The sequence below is a fragment of the Aquarana catesbeiana genome, linkage group LG02 (genome assembly GCF_042186555.1).
Source record: "Aquarana catesbeiana isolate 2022-GZ linkage group LG02, ASM4218655v1, whole genome shotgun sequence".
Lineage (NCBI taxonomy): Eukaryota > Metazoa > Chordata > Amphibia > Anura > Ranidae > Aquarana > Aquarana catesbeiana.
In genome coordinates, this window is record NC_133325.1 from 750158403 (window position 1) to 750179574 (window position 21172).

General features: G+C 42.8%; 1 protein-coding gene across 3 annotated transcripts in view; it reads right to left on the bottom strand.

Moving 5' to 3' along the window:
- TIAM1 (TIAM Rac1 associated GEF 1) overlaps positions 1-21172 on the bottom strand; it is a 607717-nt gene that overhangs the window by 345118 nt on the left and 241427 nt on the right. The gene's annotated exons all lie outside the window — the stretch shown is intronic.

The following is a 21172-nucleotide window of genomic DNA, read 5'->3' on the forward strand; positions in this document are numbered from 1 at the left end:
TACATCCGAGGTCCAGTTTGGTGTTTGTCTACTACACCCTTTGGAGTCGTGTTTTGAGGTCCTGAGTCCCTTGGAGTTCCGTTAATCTGCAGATCCCGGCATTCTTGCCTTTATGACTCGTTGTCACTGACATTCGAGTCCCCCTGTTCCGGTAAGAGTAGATATACTTCCCCTTTTGTTTGGTTGAAGATGTACCACATTTGTTGTTCCATATGTCGGACAGTGCCAGTGCATTTTATCCCTGATTAGTCACCATTTGGTGATGGACTCATATTGGTCCTTTTTAGGACCTTCACATTTATTGGACTTTTTTATATTTCCATTTTTGTTTGACTGATTTTTGTATCATTCACCTACATATTGATATATGTGCTCACTTTTTAGCGCTACATTATTTACCCATACACTAGATGAAAAATTGTTTGAAAATCTGTCAAGGCCATAGAGTCTGTCAAAGAGTACTACTTATTGATCGCCTATGGGAGCAGCCGGCCGTACTATCAGATCATTTTTCAGGCGAACTGGCGGAAACGGTAAGCCCAAGAAAGGCCAGCGAGGCTCATAAGCCACTAGTAATGCTCTCCTGAGAAAGCCAGCCGCTTGCTGCAAAACACAGTTCCTGGGGTTATGGCTGATAGCTTCAGCCATAATCTCAGCAAACCACCTGCCAACCACAATGTATAAATATATGTATTGTGGTCAGTAAGTGGTTAAATCATATTAGGACTAAAAAATCCAAGTTGACCTACTGAGGAAGTAGAGTTTATTGCTGATGACGTCATCACGCTTATTACATCAGAGCCGGATTACCCAGGACTGTAGTATAGTATGCAGTTTTGGAGCGTTTTTCTACTTTACTTTGTGAGTGTTTTTATACCCTTACCATTTCAAAAGTATGTCAGAGTAATGTATTTTCCGTTTTATGCAAATTTGCTTGATATGGTGCACAGAGGATTGGTGGAGAATATAAAATGGAGAGCATACCACCGTGACTTACAGTTTAAAGTGTTACTAAACCCACAACAGTAAAATCAGTCTGTATATGCAGCATAGCATGTCGACTATACTCACTGTGGAACCTGAGGGGTTAATCCTCTACACTGTGTAAAAAGGCTGTTTGATCCTGTCTTCTCTGATACTCCCCTTCTTCCACTGTCCCTAAACCATCTCCTGATAGTACAGAGCCTAGGGGGCACTCTGCACATGCTCAGTTTGGTGTGTTTTGCTAGAGAGTCTTTTTTTTTGGTCGGGTGCATGTGATCAGCACAGGGCCAATCAGCACTGTCCAGACAGAGGGTCAGGGGTCCTGCAGCCTCATAGGACAGCCAAAGTAGAATGAAAAATCCTCCTACAAGCTTTATCCAGACACTGATAGAAGTCACAAGACTCCTATATACTGCTGATGAGAAAAGGTATCTAGCAGTTTATATTTACTAAAATAATTGCAGTTCCATGTTCTGTGTACTGTGGGAGATCAGATATAGGAAATATTCAGGGTCCTGGGTTTAGTAACTCTTTAACCGCTTTCCAACCAGCCGCCATCATTATACTGCGGCAGGTCGGCACGATCCCACAAACCGTCGTAGCTATACGTCGGTCCCTTTAAGCGGGATAGCAGGGGCAAGAGCCAGAACAAGAACGCGTGTAAATACACAAATCCCTGTTCTCTGAGGAGAGACAGATTGTGAGTTCCTACTAGCTAGGTACAACGATCTGTCATCTCCTCTAGTCAGTCCCCTCCCTCTACAGTTAGAACACACACGTGGGAACACAGTTAACCCCTTGATCGCCCCCTAGTGTTAACCCCTTCCCTGCCAGTGACATTTACACAGTAATCAGTGCATTTTTATAGCACTGATTGCTGTAGAAATGTCAATGGTCCCAAAAATGTCAATGTCAAAAGTGTCCGATCTGTCCGCCATAATGTTGCAGTCCCGATAAAAATCGCTGATCACTGCCACTACTATTAAAAAAAAAAAACCAAGGGGCAGAACCAAGAGTCAGTGCTCAGAGGTGGGTAGGGGGCAGAACCAAGGGTCAGTGCTCAGAGGTGGGTAGGGGGCAGAACCAAGGATCATTGCTCAGAGGTGGGTAGGGGGCAGAACCAAGGGTCAGTGCTCAGAGGTGGGTAGGGGGCACAACCAAGGATCATTGCTCAGAGGTGGGTAGGGGGCAGAACCAAGGGTCAGTGCTCAGAGGTGGGTAGGGGGCAGAACCAAGGATCATTGCTCAGAGGTGGGTAGGGGGCAGAACCAAGGATCATTGCTCAGAGGTGGGTAGGGGGCAGAACCAAGGATCATTGCTCAGAGGTGGGTAGGGGGCAGAACCAAGGATCATTGCTCAGAGGTGGGTAAGGGGCAGATCCAAGGGTCAGTGCTCAGAGGTGGGTAGGGGGCAGAACCAAGGGTCAGTGCTCAGAGGTGGGTAGGAGCAGAACCAAGCATCAGTGCTCAGAGGTGGGTAGGGGGCAGAACCAAGGATCATTGCTCAGAGGTGAGTAAGGGGCAGATCCAAGGGTCAGTGCTCAGAGGTGGGTAGGGGGCAGAACCAAGGGTCAGTGCTCAGAGGTGGGTAGGGGGTGGAGCACCTATGCTCTAAGAAAAAAGCACTGGGCAGGACTCAGGAGGGCTTTGAAATGATAAAGACTTCTGATGTGAAAGGTGGACTCTGATGTGAGGAGGCTTCTGAAGTGAAGAGGGACTTCTGATGTAACAGGTAGGTTCTAATATGAAGTTATTTCTCATAGCATGTTTATTAATTCATTTATTTATATTTTATTTGTTCATTTATAAAACTTTTTCGTCCTGCGAATACTTGTGAAAAATACAATGCGGCCCTCGTACCAAAACGTTTGGAAACCCCTGATCTAAATGGTCCTGATTGCTTACTGGTTTGTGCACGGTCCTCTCTGATCCCACAGCAGGCTTACCACCACACACTGGGGCATGAGAGGGAGGTTGCAAAAAAAAAAAAAAAAAATGTATTAGTTAGGGGTTTGCAATGTCACTCCAAAGTACAGCTGATAAAAAAAAAAAAGATTCTAAATATTCCTATGGTGGTTAATTGTGAATTTAGCACAGTTGTATTGTTTCCTGGCTTGAAATAAAACTTCTCCAGTTGACTTTTTACCCAACACATTCCTTTAAGCTGCAGAATTTTTACTGTACTTAGCAACCTACAGTAAAGCTTTTTCTGATGGAGCAGTATTAGGTTCAGGAATTACTCATGTCAGTAATCAGCAGACTCATTATGGAGAAGTCCATGCACATTGCGCACACTTATGCCACTGGCTTCTGCTTATTTTAAAATCTATGTCAAAGATTTTTCCAGTATCCATTTATATACATGAAATAAAGGTTAAGGGGCAAAGTAAAGCAATCCTATTTATTACCGTGGTGTATACCAGTCAAGACTTAGTGCCAATTTTCTGCTAGAGAAGCCAATCTGTCTCATATGAAGATCACAGAGCTGTGTAACCGGTAATAAATCCGAGGTCAACTAGTCATGCAGAGTCCCTTCCTATATAATCTTATATAATCAGATATATTTTTCCTATAAATGCAGTACAGCTGTATAAAACCTCAGAAATATCTCCCACGACATATATTGCAAAATATGTCAAAATATATTAAAAAAAAATAAGTCACAAAAAAAAAAAAAAAATCATCCAGTGTGCTGAAAAATCAGACCCCATATACATACACTATATTACCAAAAGTATTGGGACGCCTGCCTTTACACACATGAACTTTAATGGCATTCCAGTCTTAGTCTGTAGGGTTCAATATTGAGTTGGCCCACCCTTTGCAGCTATAACAGCTTCAACTCTTCTGGGAAGGCTGTCCACAAGGTTTAGGAGTGTGTCTATGGGAATGTTTGACCATTCTTCCAGAAGCGCATTTGTGAGGTCAGGCACTGATGTTGGACGAGAAGGCCTGGTTTGCATTCTCTGCTCTAATTCATCCCAAAGGACTCTGTGCAGGCCAGTCAAGTTCCTCCACCCCAAACTTGCTCATCCATGTCTTTATGGACCTTTGCTTTGTGCACTGGTGTGCAGTCATGTTGGAACAGGAAGGGGCCATCCCCAAACTGTTCCCACAAAGTTGCGAGCATGAAATTGTCCAAAATGTCTTGGTATGCTGACGCCCTAAGAGTTCCCTTCACTGGAACTAAGGGGCCAAGCCCAACCCCTGAAAAACAACCCCACACCATACTCCCCCCTCCACCAAATGATTTGGACCAGTGCACAAAGCAAGGTCCATAAAGACCTGGATGAGCAAGTTTGGGGTGGAGGAACTTGACTGGCCTGCACAGAGTCCTGACCTCAACCCAATAGAACATCTTTGGGATAAATTAGAGCAGAGACTGTGAGCCAGGCCTTCTAGTACAACATCAGTGCCTGACCTCACAAATGCGCTTCTGGAAGAATGGTCCAACATTCCCATAGACACACTCCTAAACCTTGTGGACAGCCTTCCCAGAAGAGTTGAAGCTGTTATAGCTGCAAAGGGTGGACCAACTCAATATTGAACCCTATAGACAAAGACTGGCCCAATACTTTTGGTAATATAATATATATATATATACACACACACATACCATCACGTGTATAAGTGAAAGAGTCCAATGGACTGAACCCAATATTCCTTTTTTTTCCCCCGTATTATTCTCTATAACAAATCCAATCTCCAGATGACTGAATCACACGTGTATCCGCCACAATTCACACTATATTCTCACCTTCTCTTCTGACATATGGATTACAGATCAGCTTGTATTTAGGTAAAACCTTTACACACCCCCCCAAGACAGGTCCCATCTTTGCTAGGGGGAGAATGGGTGGTGTCAGTCACTTGCGTGTAATCTGATCTCTCCTGTTCTTTTATAGAGGGGATGTTCTAAGTAACACAAAAGTAATTGTTTGGAATTTACCACCTGCTGGCCACAAGTGCAAAATAGTGCATAAAATATTCATGGAGATTTACTCAACCGAAAACATATTTTTTATTTATTTAACAGATGTAAATCATTAACCATTTACGGACCGCCGCACGCTGATATACGTCCTAAATTTCAAGAGGAATATCGTTGTTTTGGCAGCAATTAGCTGCCATAACCCCAGCATCCTCTTCTTCGGCCGGCGGTCCGCTTTCTGATAAGAGTGGTCTCTTCGCCGCAAGATCACTTCTATCAGCGCGGGTGGGATGGGGCCTCCCACTGCGCTCCGGTGCCCTCCGCCGACGCCTCCGGTAAGCGTTCAGATGTTGCTCCTTGCTGGGTATGGAGACGAGAGAGGGGAAGATGGCCCGCACCCATCTCCATGCCATTGCAGGGTGGAAGCAACTTCAAAACGCTACTTCCGATTATAGCTCTTAAAAGTGGAATTCCACCCCCCCTCCGGTGTCACATTTAGCACCTTTCAGGCGGGAGGGGGGGGGGGGGAGCAGATACCTGTCTAATACAGGTATTTTGCTCCCACTTCCGGGCAAAGATACCCGAGCCACCCGCGGGTATCTACGCCACTTCCCATCCCCCCCCCTTGTCTTCTGTGAGACACACAGGCCCCAGAAAACAGCAGGGACCAGTGGGATAGAACAGTGCAAAGGCTTCACTTCCTGATTCCCTTACCGAGGATGGCGGCAGTAGCACCCGACAGCCGAGGGACAGATCGGCTTCGGGTGCTGGCATCGCGGGCACCCTGGACAGGTAAGTGTCCTTATTTTAAAAGTCAGCAGCTGCAGTATTTGTAGCTGCTGACTTTTTTTTTTTTTTTTTTTTAATTAGGTGGAACTCCGCTTTAAAGGGCCATTTTTTTAATTTAATTTTTTTTTTTTATTGCATTTTAGTGTAAATTTGAGATCTGACGTCTTTTTGACCCCAGATCTCATATTTAAAGAGGTCCTGTCATGCTTTTTTTCTATTACAAGGGATGTTTACATTCCTTGTAATAGGAATAAAAGTGACAGAATTTTTTTTTAAAAGAACAGTGTGAAAATAAAATATAAAAAGTAAAATAAATGAGAAAAAAAGAGAAACATTTTTTAAACGCACCTCATCCTGCCGAGCTTGCGTGCAGAAGCGAACGCATACGTGAGTAGCGCCCGCATATGAAAACGGTGTTCAAACCACACATGTAAGGTATCACCGCGATCAGTAGAGCAAGAGCAATAATTCTAGCCCTAGACCTCCTCTGTAACTTAAAATATACAACCTGTAGAATTTTTTAAACATCGCCTATGGAGATCTTTAAGGGTAAAAGTTTTTCGGCATTCCACGAGCAGGCGCAATTTTGAAGCGTGACATGTTGAGTATTAATTTACTCAGCATAAAATTATCTTTCACAATATAAAAAAAATTAGGCTAACTTTACTGGTGTCTTATTTTTTAATTAAAAAAGTGTATTTATTTATTTTTTTAAAAGTGCACTTGTAAAACCGCTGCGCAAATACGGTGTGACAGAACGTATTGCAACGATCGCCATTTTATTCTCTAGGGTGTTAGAAAAAAAATGTATGTTTTGGGGTTCCAAGTAATTTTTTTAAATTGTAAATAACAAATCTCAAAAAGAGGCTCGGTCCTTAAGTGGTTAAACATTACATTTCAATTTATCTCACTGAACACAGATATTTTAGGTTTGGGTGGCTGCCAATGTATTGAAGAACCTTACATCAGTCATCATTTAAGACAGAAGATCACCACACCTTACCATGTTCCCAGCTCCACCTACCTGCCCTGACTATGAACAAAATGTATTTCAATACACCAGCAACTTTCCTACACACAGAGCAGATCTCATTTTGCCTACATCTGTCCACCTATACTGTACAAGTATAAGTACCATTTTTAGTGCCTTAGGCACTCATGAATGACGACACCCATTTGTACTGGCCTCCTCCCTTTGTCTTGCAATAATGTGTGCAAAAACAACATGCTAATGGCAGCAGCCTACTTCCTGCTGTCCACGTGCAATACAAGCCACTAGACTAGAGAAAAATACATTTTGGGGTTTTGTGCAAAAAAAAAAAAAAAAAAACACACAAAATGTATGTTTATAACAAAGTAGGGAAGTATATATTAATTTGATATATAAATATATCTATATATATATATATATATATATATATATATATATATATATATATATATATAGATAGATAGATAGATAGATAGATAGATAGATAGATAGATAGATAGATAGATAGATAGATAGATAGATAGATAGATAATAAAGTTATAAACATACATTTTTGTGATTGTTGAAGATTTTAAATATACTTATAAGCTATGGATAACTTTTATACAATGTATATGTAAGTATTGTTTGTTTCTGTATCTCCAGTGGCTTTGCATAGAATTTCTCCCATATATTATAGGGTTAATAGAGCAAGGGTATGAATGGGCTGAGCACAAGGTGCTTCCTGAAGACGCTCCTGATTTGAAGAAACGCAATGAAGCGGGCCCTGATGTCACTTCCGGTGATTTGGACGACACCCTGGATCCGATACCAGGAACAGCGGTGTGGATTGCTCTTGAAGCCGCTTGACATACTGGGTGCTGAGTTATGGGCACAAATCCATGTGAGTGCATCCATGTATGTGTTTGTTTGGCAATTTTGCAATAAACATATTTTGCTATATGAGCACCTTTTTTGCGATTTCCCTACATTCAAGTGTTACTAAACCCAGGACCCTGCATTCACTATATCTGGTCTCCCACAGTACACAGAACATGGAAATGCAATTATTTTAGTAAATATAAACTGCTAAATACCTTTTCTCATCAGCAGTATATAGCAGTCTTGTTACTTCCAATAGTGTCTGGTTAACGCTTGTAGGAGGATTTTTCCCTTTTCCCCTGATTGTCCTATGAGGCTGCAGGACCCCTGACTCTCTATCTGGACAGTGCTGATTGGCTCTGTGCTGATCACATACACCCTCCCAAGAAAAAAAAAACACAACTCTCTAGCTATACATACCAAACTGAGCATGTGCAGCTTGTCCCCTAGCCTCTGTACTATCAGCAGATGGATTGGGAACTGTGGAAGAAAGGGAAGATCAGAGAAGACAGGATCAAACAGCCTTTTTACAGAATGCAGAGGATTAACCCCTTAGGTTCCACAGTGAGTATAACAAGCATGCTTTACTGTATATACAGACTGATTTTACTGTTGTGGGTTTAGTAACTTTAATTTGAGTGGATTTAGGAAGAGACAGTGACGTAATACAGGGGTCGTTGGAGTAGTGAAGTTGCAGCAGTGTGGCCACGGAATGCAGAGGAACGCGGTGTGTACCTGTTCTCTGTTTCAGGGACGAATAAGGGTTGAATCTTTGCCTGAATTCGGCCCTGCAACTGAGCCAAAGACGTGCAGTGCGCTCCGCAGCCACCCCGGAGATATGTAAATGGGCTCCATAGAGAGCCGGTCACATTCTCCTGCTATGCGAATTGGTTGCGGGGAAATCCAGTGTAAGTGTCCAGGGCTTACTACACATGCACCAATGGTCCGTTGCCGCAAGAGGAAATCCGTGCCAACTGAGCATGCGCCAAAGATGCCTCAGTCCGTAAAACCCGCATCTGCGCAGAAGACCTGGTGGAAAAAGGCAGGAAAAAGCCCAAGAGGCGCACAGGAAGTGACCTCAACCTGATGGAAAAAGGCGGGAAAATGCCCATGATGCACACAGGAAGTGACCTCAACCTGATGGAAAAAGGCGGGAAAATGTCCATGATGCACACAGGAAGTGACCTCAACCTGATGGAAAAAGGCAGGAAAATGTCCAGGAGGTGCACAGGAAGTGACCTCATACTTCCCTATATAAGCCCAGACACTGCCAAATTGCTGGATTATCTTCAGTCCCCCCTTGTTCCTGTGCTGGTGTGTGATCTGTCTGAACTTGTTGTGACCTGGAAACCTATTTGACTACTCTTGATTGCTGCTTGCCATTGACCTCGGATTTGTACCTTGACCATTCTACTTCTTTGTCCCTTTTGTACTCAGCTGCCAGATTGGAACCGCCCCCGGCTTGGATCTCGACCATTCTTCTTCTGATTAACCCCTTTATACTTCGTTGCCAAACTGGACTTGACCTCGGCTCGGATCTCGGACTAAGGCTTGCACGGTGCTCCGCATCCCTGGCACCCATGCCACTCGGTGTCCACCAAGTCTCTGTCTCCATCTCCAGAGGCTTCAAGGACCTGAGGTGCAAGGGAGGCCTCCCCACTACTTCACTCTCACATCAGATACGTGGCCCTCGTGACACCCAGCCTGAAAATGCATTAAGACTCTAATTAGCAGTAAAGTCTCAAGCCACCTGGTGAGTTACCATCTAATGGGGAGGTGTGGCACTAGAAAGACACAGCACATGAGCACAGTGACCTTTTGAGGACTTTGCATTTATTTGCACATTCAGCAAGGGCACAGTGAAACTTTATTGGCGTCGACTTTCTTTTTTTTATTTTCATTTTCCTTTGTTGGTACGTAATGAGGTAATAGATTTTTTTATGTTGTTTGTTCAAGTAGAAGAAAATTCCAAATTTTGGGTTGTCCCCAGAATAGTAATAGAGGGGAAATCCTCCAATGGGAACACTAGTTCTGGTGACCTGAGGGTCTCCAAGGGATTGCCTTAATTTGCAGGGATTCCCTCTTTTCCTGTTTTGGCTATGGGACAGGAAGTGAATGGAAATATCCCCACTGGGACACAGATGGCAGAAAAAATAAATATCGAAAGGAGTTATAACCTTAACTTACTCTATTCAAAATGAAAAAAAGTGTTTCTATAGTTCTACTTTAAATTAGGACATCGATAAACATCAAATTATTCTTATCTGCTTTAGGAGATCACCTAATTTACATATTTGCAGCACAACCCCAGCGACTCACTATATTAATAGGTTATATTTCAACTATCATTAAACACTAAAGAAAAGTTAATGTTTAGAACTTGGTTCTGTTGTTTTTTTTCATCTCATGCATATAAAGTCTTCTGCTGCAGCATTTACATAAGCAACAAGGCTTTTTAACTGGAATGTCTTAATATGAAGTTACATAACTTAAATTGATTCATCTTCAAAAAAAAAAAAAGCTATAATAAGCAGTTACTGTAAGATTTGAAGTACAACAGCTAAAATATTACCATACTGTACAAAGAAAAATGTTTCATTTTTTTAGTTAAAACTCTTCAATGACTGATATAAAAGCATAAAAAAAAAAAAAAAAGTGTCATGCAGGTCAAAACAGGAACTGGAAACCTTATTAAATAAATTACTGCTGATTTCATCAGGAATTTAGCATTGCCTCCATTATTTTTATGCAAATCTACAGTTTAAGAATTTGAATGAAATGTAAAAAATTTTTAAAAAGTGTATATAAAGCCAAAAATGGTTATTTATCGTTTTGGATGGAATTTTGGAAGGCTTAGAGAAGTTGTACTGTATTTGATTGTACTGTATTTAATTACAACGATCTAGTCAGAGATAACAGGGGGCTGAGGATGGTCTTCGCTATCCCATTAGACAAAGCTGCAACAATCATCAAGCACATCGCGGTCACGTAAAAAGAAGGGAAGTGGACCACATACTCCTCCATATCCAGAAGTGCAAGGTATTTTGTGTCTCTTCCAGTAGGTGGGTGGAGGAGACATATGGAATACCTGTTGCTTTGACTCATGGGTGGCAGACCTAAACTGTCCTGCATATATAGATTAAGACACTATAGTGCTGCCGCTGTTTGGCCGACAATCCCCCTGGCTCCTTTGATTTTTCAATCTAATGCCCCGTACACGATAGGGTTTTCCTACGGAAAATGTGTGATAGGACCTTGTTGTCGGAAATTTCGACCGTGTGTAGGCTCCATCACACATTTTCCATAGGAATTTCCGTCACACAAAATTTGAGAGCTGGTTCTCAAATTTTCCGACAACAAAATCCGTTGTCGGGAATTCCGATCGTGTGTACACAATTCCGACGCACAAAGTGCCACGCATGCTTGAAAGAAGAAGAGCAGCCCTGGCTATTGAACTTCATTTTTCTCGGCTCGTCGTACGTGTTGTATGTCACCGCGTTCTTGACGTTCGGAATTTCCGACAAGATTTGTGTGACCGTGTGTATACAAGACAAATTTGAGCCAACATCCGTTGGAAAAAAATCCATGGATTTTGTTGTCGGAATGTCCGATCAACGTCCGATCGTGTGTACGGGGCATAAGTGTTCGGAATCAATAGACGCATTGGCCAAATCTGTGTAGCTACAGTAGGAAACTTTGACCCGACTATATATAGTAAAGAAAATGTATTTATAGTAAATATCCATCCAAACACCAGAAAACAGAAAACACAGCAAAAGTGAAGATACAAGACAATAAACCAAGTAGTAAAATACCCTAACGAGCTATAAAACAATATATACAAAATAAAGAACACAGATAAACAGGGTGATAACAGGGATGTAAGGAAGGAGGGAAAAGGGGCTGGAATCAGGAACTAGGGAAGCAGCAACAAGGCAGCAGGGTACAGGATGCAAGACAAGATCAGGAACAGGCAGGAATCAGGTTCAGGATTAAATATCAAGATGAATCTGGCTAGCTAAGCAAAATTGGGTACAGAGCAGGAGCAGACAAAGCAAAACACTGACACAAAAGGCACTAGTAGAGGAACTAAATACCCACCAAGCAGCCAGCACCAGGTGGAGACTGATTACTGGGATCTGCTGGCTTCTGGGAGATGCATGCTGGTAGACACTGGCATTACAACCCTCCACCCAGGAAACCACAGTGTCCCAAGTAGGTGATCCAGGCCCTTAGACGAATGCTAGGCATACACTATATGAAAAATAGTTCAAACTCATTTTAGAATAACAAACACTTGGTTGTGAGAGCAAATGATAATGTCATCGTGTATTGACCAAATTTCAAATGATAAATTGTTCAATGGACCTACAATAATCTGTTTTTCATCCGTTTTGTCACATATGGGCAGTGCAAATAGCCCAGTTTTTAAACAGGCGAGAAACACATTAACCTTTCAATTCATTGTTCATTTGGCAAAAACACATAGTGTGGAGCTAAGACGTGTGACGTCATCGTGCACTGGCGTAGACCACGGCCATCTTGCTGGTTGGTTTCTCTAGTGATATGTATATGCTGTTAATCGGCTTGCTAAATGTAAGTGCAATACTTGATTAAAATTAAATTGGTTTTAATAATTTACTACACTATGATGAGGCTGTGCCTCTTGTTATAATATACAGTTGTGCTCATAAGTTTACATACCCTGGCAAAATTGATAAATTCTTGGCCATTTTTCAGAGAATATGAATAACACAAAAATGTTTTTCACTCGTGGTTAGTGTTTGGCTGAAGCCATTTATTATCAGTCAACTGTGTTTACTCTTTTTAAATCATAATGACAACAGAAAATACCCAAATGACCCTGATCAAAAGTTTACATACCCTGGTGATTTTGGCCTGATAACATGCACACAAGTTGACATAAAGTGGTTTGAATGGCTATTAAAGGTAACCATCCTCAACTGTGATCTGTTTGCTTGTAATTAGTGTGTGTGTATAAAAGGTCAGTGAGTTTCTGGACTCCTGACAGACCCTTGCATCTTTCATCCAGTGCTGCACTGACGTTTCTGGATTCTGAGTCATGGGGAAAGCAAAAGGATTGTCAAAGGATCTGGAAAAGGTAGTTGAACTGTAAAAAAATAGAAGGGATATAAAAAAGATATCCAAGGAATTGATAATGCCAATCAGCAGTGTTCAAACTCTAATCAAGAAGTGGAAAATGAGGGGTTCTGTTGAAATCAAACCACGGTCAGGTAAACCAAATAAAAATTTCAGCCACAACTGCCAGGAAAATTGTTCGGGATGCAAAGAAAACCCCACAAATAACTTCAGGTGAAATACAGGACTCTAAAAATATGTGGTGTGGCTGTTTCAATATGCACAATAAGGAGGCACTTGAAGAAAGATGGGCTGCATGGTCAAGTCACCAGGAGAAAGCCATTACTACGCAAATGCCACAAAGTATCCCGCTTACAATACGCCAAACAGCACAGAGACAAGCCTCAAACCTTCTGGCACGTTTGGAGAGATGAGCCCAAAATTTAGCTTTTTGGCCACAGCATTTATTTAGATACACCACTTCAGAAATGTTATTTTTGGTCTAATTTGTATTCATTCTTTTTGGGGTCCTATGGTTTGAGAACTTCCAACCTTATATGTGTTTACATGCATGCTCTTAAAGGGATAGCGCTGCATTTTTATTTTAATATCTGATCTCTTTGTATGACCTACAAATTATGCTAGCTGCTATGCGTGTTTAGATTTTGAGAGGTCATATCCAAGTGCTGGATTTACCAATTTTTTTTTTGCTATGGTATAATATGGCCTGAGAGGCCTCTTTAGACGCACCTTTAAAGAAACCTGCATTTTGAGAAATATAAATGCTGCCATTCCTCTGAAAATATTATTTTCCTGGCTGTCATGCTGCGCCAATGGCTTCAATATATTGAAGTACAGATCCAAAACAAGCTCAGGATTTCCAACCTCTGATTTCACTGGCTGCATGCTTTTAATGGGCAGCTAGGATGCATAAGAACAGCGTTATTAACATTCTGTTTAAAATCTATATCAGAAATTTACTAGTTCCAAGATTATGTAAGGTGCAAGATCTAACAATAACACGCTGCAAAGCATCAAGCTGATCTTTTATACTACGCAAAACAGAAGAATAAAAAGAGGACTGGAAAAACACCAGAAAACAACTGTAATGCTATAGAAAAGCTCCAGGAAAATCATATTATTTACAATGACATAAAAAGGCGTGGGCTAATCCACAACGTGAGGAACATGAATAAAAGATTTATGGTGGTAGGCAAGTGTGGAAACTGGAAATATTTCCAAACGAAACTGACAATTCTGATAATTTACACTTTCTATGGTGCGTTTGGATAACACAAATAGAATACGATGACGATTAAATCCACTATTCTTTTACATTAAACGGTTTTACTGGGTCTTTTGGTGGAAAAACTGACCTCTAATGTCCCTGTATAAAACTGTTTGTGACCAGATGTTATTAATGCTTAGATGCCCAGGCCTAATTTAGCAGCGTCAGCATGTGTCCGTTAACTTGACAATAGCTCTATGACTAATTTGCATATCTAAATAAGTTGCATATATTTTTTAAAGTTTGTAGAAGTCTTACTTGGTATAAAGTTTTAAAGAAAACCCTGCTGTATTTTTTTATTATAGACTGAAAAATATACGAAAAAGGAAAAAATATATATTTTTAAATTTTTTTTTTAATACTCTATTAGTATCTGACAATTACAATATTTAACAAATATACAGTGAATGCTTATTTTGCCAAATAGGCAAAATATTAATATGTCGCATATTCTGTCACTGTTGCCGATCGTCAGCAGGGAGTGAAGCAGTAAATGACACCCAAGATTATGAAGCAGCAGCTGTGCAAAATTTTCCAGGGCCAGAAACCTCATGATGGGGGGTCACAAGGAAGAGGGGAGGAAGACCAGTAAACATCCATTCGCCAATCTCTCCTAGCTAGAGGGAACATGGAAGTGACATGAATCACATCACTTTCTGGGTTCAGCTGTCACTTTCTCTGGCTGGGGAAAAAGCACAATCTGTGCACCATTAGCTTTAGTGGAGTGTAGGGGAGACATCAAGGGTTTAATAAAGTATGTTGTAACAAAATGCTATCAGATAGAGGACTTTTGGTCTCTGATGTGATAAAAATAAAAATTCATATAAAGTTAAATGAAAAAAAAAAAAAAAAAAAAAGGGGGTATAAAATTTAAGCTGGACCCCAGCACTTAAACTCCCCAAAAAATTTGAGCCCCCCCATCCCCACATATGTAAACACACACATTGGGAGCACCTATATATGAAAACATTGATTACATTACATATGCTATGCCTTATTTACCCCATGCATGCCAGAGTAAGAACAATAATTTGAGGGCCATTATTCATAGTTAATCTAAACTGGTGACCTGTAGGTGCTTTAAAAGCAATGCCCATGGAAAAATTTGGGCACCGTAGTTCGTCGACACATGTGCATGCAATTTTAGGGCTTGACATGTTTGGTGTCTACTGGGCACAACCTCATTTTTTTATACTACACAAAAATGGGTAATAAATTGCATTTATCTGCCCTAAAATTACTTTTAGTGTTTTTTTTTTTTTTTTTTTACAGAAAATGTGTGCTTGATAAACTGTCAACCTGTGTGGAACATAAAAATTTCTAACTATCAACATTTTATTTTCGAGGTCTCTGCTTTCAGAAAATATATGATGTTTGGGGGGTTTAACTAATCTTGAGGTCTAAAATTTTTTTTTTTTTTTTAAAGGTGTTCAAAAAATGCAAAACCATCTCTGGCAGTGACAGAGTTAAATGAATACCTGGTAAAATTGCTATGAAGGTCTTTATTTAGGTACTTCCTGTAATGAGGTGACAACTGTGCTCTTGTGTTGTCACCCTGTTACATGTGCCCCTGGTTGAGACTACGTTCTTCAGGCTTAAAATTATTTTTCAAGTGTGTTGAAAGAAAAAAAAAAAAACCCACAACAACGGCTAAGGCAGCGAAAGGGTTGAAATACAACCTGGTAATCCTGCCACGAAGGTCCTTGCTCAAGTACTTCTTGTTATTGGCTAAGAGTTGTGCTTCTGTTGTTACCCTGTCCTGTGTGCCCACGGTTGAGACTAAGCATTTATGCCAACACACATTGCACAAGCATAAAATAAAAAACTCTAAATGCCAAAATATGTATTAGGCCTTATTTACACTTAAAGAGCAACTCCACTTTTGTTGAGAAAAAGAAAAAAACATCCCCCTCTGAGTCAGGGCCGATCCTAGGGTCACAGACGCCTGGGTGCAGAAATATTTCTGGCGCCCCCACATGGGTGTTGTCATCTTACCAACTCCTCCCCTTTACGATTCTATGGCAACGACTCAAATACAGAGCTGCTCCCCTAAGAAGTCTTTGTTACCCTGAAATCCTCCCATGATCTCTTAACAATAAAGAAAATACAGGAAGAGAGAACACTAATGAGACCTGGAGGGGAACCTCTCTGATGCACACAGAGAGGGCTTTTCTGTTAGAAAGAGTCCCTAGACATAATACAGGATACGATCAAAGACTGCAGACATGATACAAGAGATGGTCAGAGACTGCAGACATGGTACAGGAGATGATCAGAGACTGCAGACATGATACAGGAGATGATCAGAGACTGCAGACATGGTACAGGAGATGATCAGAGACTGTAGACATGATACAAGAGACAGTCAGAGACTGCAGACATAGTACAGGAGATTGTCAGAGACTGCAGACATAGTACAGGAGATGATCAGAGACTGCAGACATGGTACAGGAGATGATCAGAGACTGCAGACATGGTACAGGAGATGATCAGAGACTGCAGACATAACACAGGAGATGATCAGAGACTGCAGACATAACACAGGAGATGATCAGAGACTGCAGACATGATACAAGAGATGGTCAGAGACTGCAGACATGATACAAGAGATGGTCAGAGACTGCAGACATGATACAAGAGATGGTCAGAGACTGCAGACATGATACAAGAGAGGGTTAGAGACTGCAGACATGATGCAAGAGATGGTCAGAGACTGCAGACATGATACAAGAGATGGTCAGAGACTGCAGACATGATACAAGAGAAGGTCAGAGACTGAAGACATGATACAAGAGAAGGTCAGAGACTGCAGACATGATACAGGAGATGGTCAGAGACTGCAGACATGATACAACAGAAGGTCAAAGACTGAAGACATGATACAAGAGAAGGTCAGAGACTGCAGACATTATACAAGAGATGGTCAGAGACTGCAGATATAATACAGGAGATGGTCAGAGACTGCAGTTCCTATGGACGTTAGTAGATAATGGCCGATCGGCCCTCTCACCTGACCCAGCAATGGTTCCTCTGATCAGGAGTCAGCTCACTCTGAATTGCCCGTGGCGACTCTGCTGGGTAGCACCCAGATCTGTATTCTGGCAGTAACTCCATTCCTTTCTCTGCCAGGGATAGCGCTAGGCTGTGTGTCTTTCCCTCTGGTGGCGCAGAGCAGTGGGGTTTCCTCTCTGATGGTGTTCCCTCAGCACTGTCCTCTCCCTCTGGAGTCCTGGGTGTACTTCCCTGAAAGCTTTCCCAGCTTTCCCACTAAGTATAGACCCCCCTTCGTCAGTGCAGGCCCCCCACTAAGTATAAACCCCTCTCTCAGTACAGACCCCCCCTTCATCAGTATAGACCCCCCCAGGACAAACCACCCCCCCTCCATTAGTAGACCCCCCACCAGGACAACCCCCCCTCCATTAGTACAGATCCCCCCAGGACAAAGCCCCCTCCATTAGTACAGACCCCCCACAGGACAAACCCCCCCTTCATTAGTACAGACCCCCCAGGACAACCCCCCTCCATTAGTACAGACCCCCCAGGACAACCCCCCTCCATTAGTACAGACCCCCAGGACAAACCCCCCTCCATAAGTACAGACCCCCCACCAGGACAAACCCCCCTCCATTAGTACAGACCCCCCGGACAAACATCCCCCCCCATTAGTACAGACCCCCCAGGACAATCCCCCTCTCCATTAGTACAGACCCCCCAGGAGAAACCCCCCTCCATTAGTACAGACCCCCCCAGGACAAATCCCCCCTCCATTAGTACAGACCCCCCAGGACAAATCCCCTCTCCATTAGTACAGACCCCCCAGGAGAAACCCCCCTCCATTAGTACAGACCCCCCAGGACAAATCCCCTCTCCATTAGTACAGACCCCCCCCAGGAGAAACCCCGTCCATTAGTACAGACCACCCAGGACAACCCCCCATTAGTACAGACCCCCCCAGGACAACCCCCCCATTAGTACAGACCTCCAGGGACAAACCTCCCTCTATCAGTACAGACCCCCCAGGACAACCCCCCATTAGTACAGACCCCCCCAGGACAACCCCCCCATTAGTACAGACCCCCCCGGACAACCCCCCCATTAGTACAGACCCCTCCATTAGTACAGACCCCCCCAGGACAACCCCCCCCATTAATACCGACCCCCAGGGACAAACCTCCCTCTATCAGTACAGACACATTATTAACACCCTGGTGGCAGCTAGAGAGGACAGTGTGCAGCCGCGCCGCCCAGGTGAAGAGCAGATCGAGACAGCCAGGCAGCAGCTTAGGCGGGAGTGAGAGACAGAGCGGAGGAGAGTGGAGAGAACCTGTGTCAGGCTGCAGGCACGGGCCACCCCCCCCCCCCCCAGCGAAGTCACTGCGCGGCTGGTCTCTCTCAACACAGAGACCAGCCGCTCCGATCTCCGGCGGCTGCTCTCCTCTGACAGGAGGAGGAGGGAGGGGGGACAGGCTCTAGCAATGTAAAGCACAGCGGCGTGGCCGCTCCGCAGCGGTGACCTGCTGCGGACAGACCTACTTCTGCACGTGGAGGGGAGGAGGGGGAGGAGGGGGAGGAGGGAGGGGAGCACTCTGGCTCTTCAGCGCACCTGCCTGGGACCGGCCCTGCTCTGAGTGATCTCTGTACATTGCAAGGATTATAACAACCTTTGTTGCAAATTCCTACCTTTCGTTATTCTGAAGAAATCCCTCTGGGTTTCTTTGTGCTTCTATTCTGAGTAGGTCTAATGGGAGTGGTTTCATGATTAACTGTCAGGTGTGCAGCTGCAGGGCACCAATGAGGAAATCTGTTGGGCCTGCATCCCTTTAGACGTGTTCCTATTGAAAGTATCTCTCCAAAAAATGACATTTTAGTTGCAGGGAATGCCTGAAATCTGACTAGTATCTTAGGCAGACTTCTGGGAAAATTGGTGAGCCAATCACATAAGCAGGAAATGATGCTTCTGGGGAGTGGTCAGTACACATTCTGTGTACAGAACAACTCCAGGTAGCTGAATTGCAATGCATTCTCAGAAAAATACAGCGGCTGCAGATTGAAAAGGAAAGGTAATTTTTAATAACATTAAAATTACAATATGATTAGTGTCACAATTACATGCGTTATATTATTTTTTTTTTATTTGCTATTTTTTCCCACCCGCAAAAGTGGAGTTACCCTTTAAGGTTTGGGGGCGGTAAAAACATGTTGTTCAGCTGCATTTTTCCCGCTCCCCCTTAAGCTGCAAAGGAAGCAAATGGGGGTGTACATATGCCGCAGGTGCGATACTACTCATCATGCTCACCAGATGTGACACATTCAACTGAATGGACTCATGACGCATCCATGTGGTGCATGTTTTTAGCGGTTAAAACAGACTGTGAGGAGGCAAGAAGAGTGATCCGTGGTGGGCAATACAAGTTTAAACAGGCCCTTAGGGTGTTTTTTTTGTCTAGAATTCAGATTACTGACATAAAAGGCTAGCTTGCCTTTAATATAAGTGTATACTAATAGAAAATCCAAGTTATATAGTTATTTCATGTGTGAGAGTCCCTATTCTCATTGCATATGGTTGCTTCATTTTAATTAGTGTCAAATACAGCACAATGCTAATTACTTTCTTTGATGACTTTATGAAAGTTTATTAACGCTCCACTTTTTAATCAAACTGCTGGCTAAATTAAAACTGCAAGCGATGAGAAGTGGTATTTTTTTTCTATAAAATAGCCGAAGTTTGTTAATTAGCACTTTGCACATATACAACGTGGTGATATATTACTTCAGTTTTCAGATTATAAATTGTATAAATTGAAGGTTGTGGGAGAGAACTTGTAAAACACAAACAACTTGTTCTTTACAAAATGTAGCAAAGGATTCTGCTACAATAATTGTTCTTGTAAAATAGAATAGCATACAAAAGGTTTATTGTTTTGGATAGAGCAATGGAGAGTTGGAACTCTTGTCAGCTTTTTATTGCCTTTTGTCCCCATTGAATTTATGTCCTCGACTTCCCGTCCCAGTGACCCTGATCACCATGATGACAAGAGACTTCCCCAATCAGGGACACATACAGCTATAGGGAAGGGTTAGGACAGAGGTAGGCAACCTCGGCCCTCCAACTATTTTGAAACTAAAAGTCCTGTGAGACATTGCAAGACCCTAACAATCACAGGCATGACTCCTAGAGGCAGAGGCATGATGGAATTTGTAGTTTCACATCTGGACGGCCGAGGTCGCCTACCCCTGGGTTAGAAGATGTCTCAATGTGTGGCTCCTCACTTCCTGGCAGTAGCTGTGGTCACCAAAGAAAACCTCTCGAGGAGGATCCTCTCATATCTTAGAAGACTACAGCGACGTGATCTCTTTACAGTGAGGAGCATCAAGTTCTTCAGTGCTGGATTACAGAAAGAGGCCCCTCTGGCTCTTCATCACCCTCTCCCATGCTCGCCTCCAAGACTTCTCCAGAGCTTCTCTCATCTTCAGAAACTCCCTACCCAAATCTGTCCAACTATCTCCCACTCTGTCTACCTTTATACGATCCCTGAAAACATATTTGTTCAGGGAAGCCTATCGTGCCTCCACCTGAAAACTGAATTACTTTCTCCATCATCTCATCCCTAACAGTTTTTACCTCTTGTACCACATGTCCCACCTTTCAGATTGTAAGCAAGGCCCTTCTAATCTGCTCATATTGATTTGTATTATCTCCAGCAGTAGTGGTCAACTTTCCTCATATGTGGAGCCTCAAGCATGGCCCTCAACATCACCAAAGGGTCACATTAAGTTCAGTGAATATTCAGTCTTAGAGATAGCAGACACATACAGGATATAGTCAAAGGCTGCAGCACAAGAGATGGTCAGAGATTGCAAACATGTTGAAAGAGATGGTCAGAAACTGTGGACATAATATATGAGATGGTCAGAAACTGTGGACACAATATATGAGATGGTCAGAAACTGTGGACACAAAACAGGAGATGGTCAGAGACTGCGGACACAAAACAGGAGATGGTCAGAGACTGCGGACACAAAACAGGAGATGGTCAGAGACTGCGGACACAAAACAGGAGATGGTCAGAGACTGCAGACACAAAACAGGAGATGGTCAGAGACTGCAGACACAAAACAGGAGATGGTCAGAGACTGCGGACACAAAACAGGAGATGGTCAGAGACTGCTGTCAAAATATATGAGATGGTCAGAGACCGCTGTCAAAATATATGAGATGGTCAGAGACC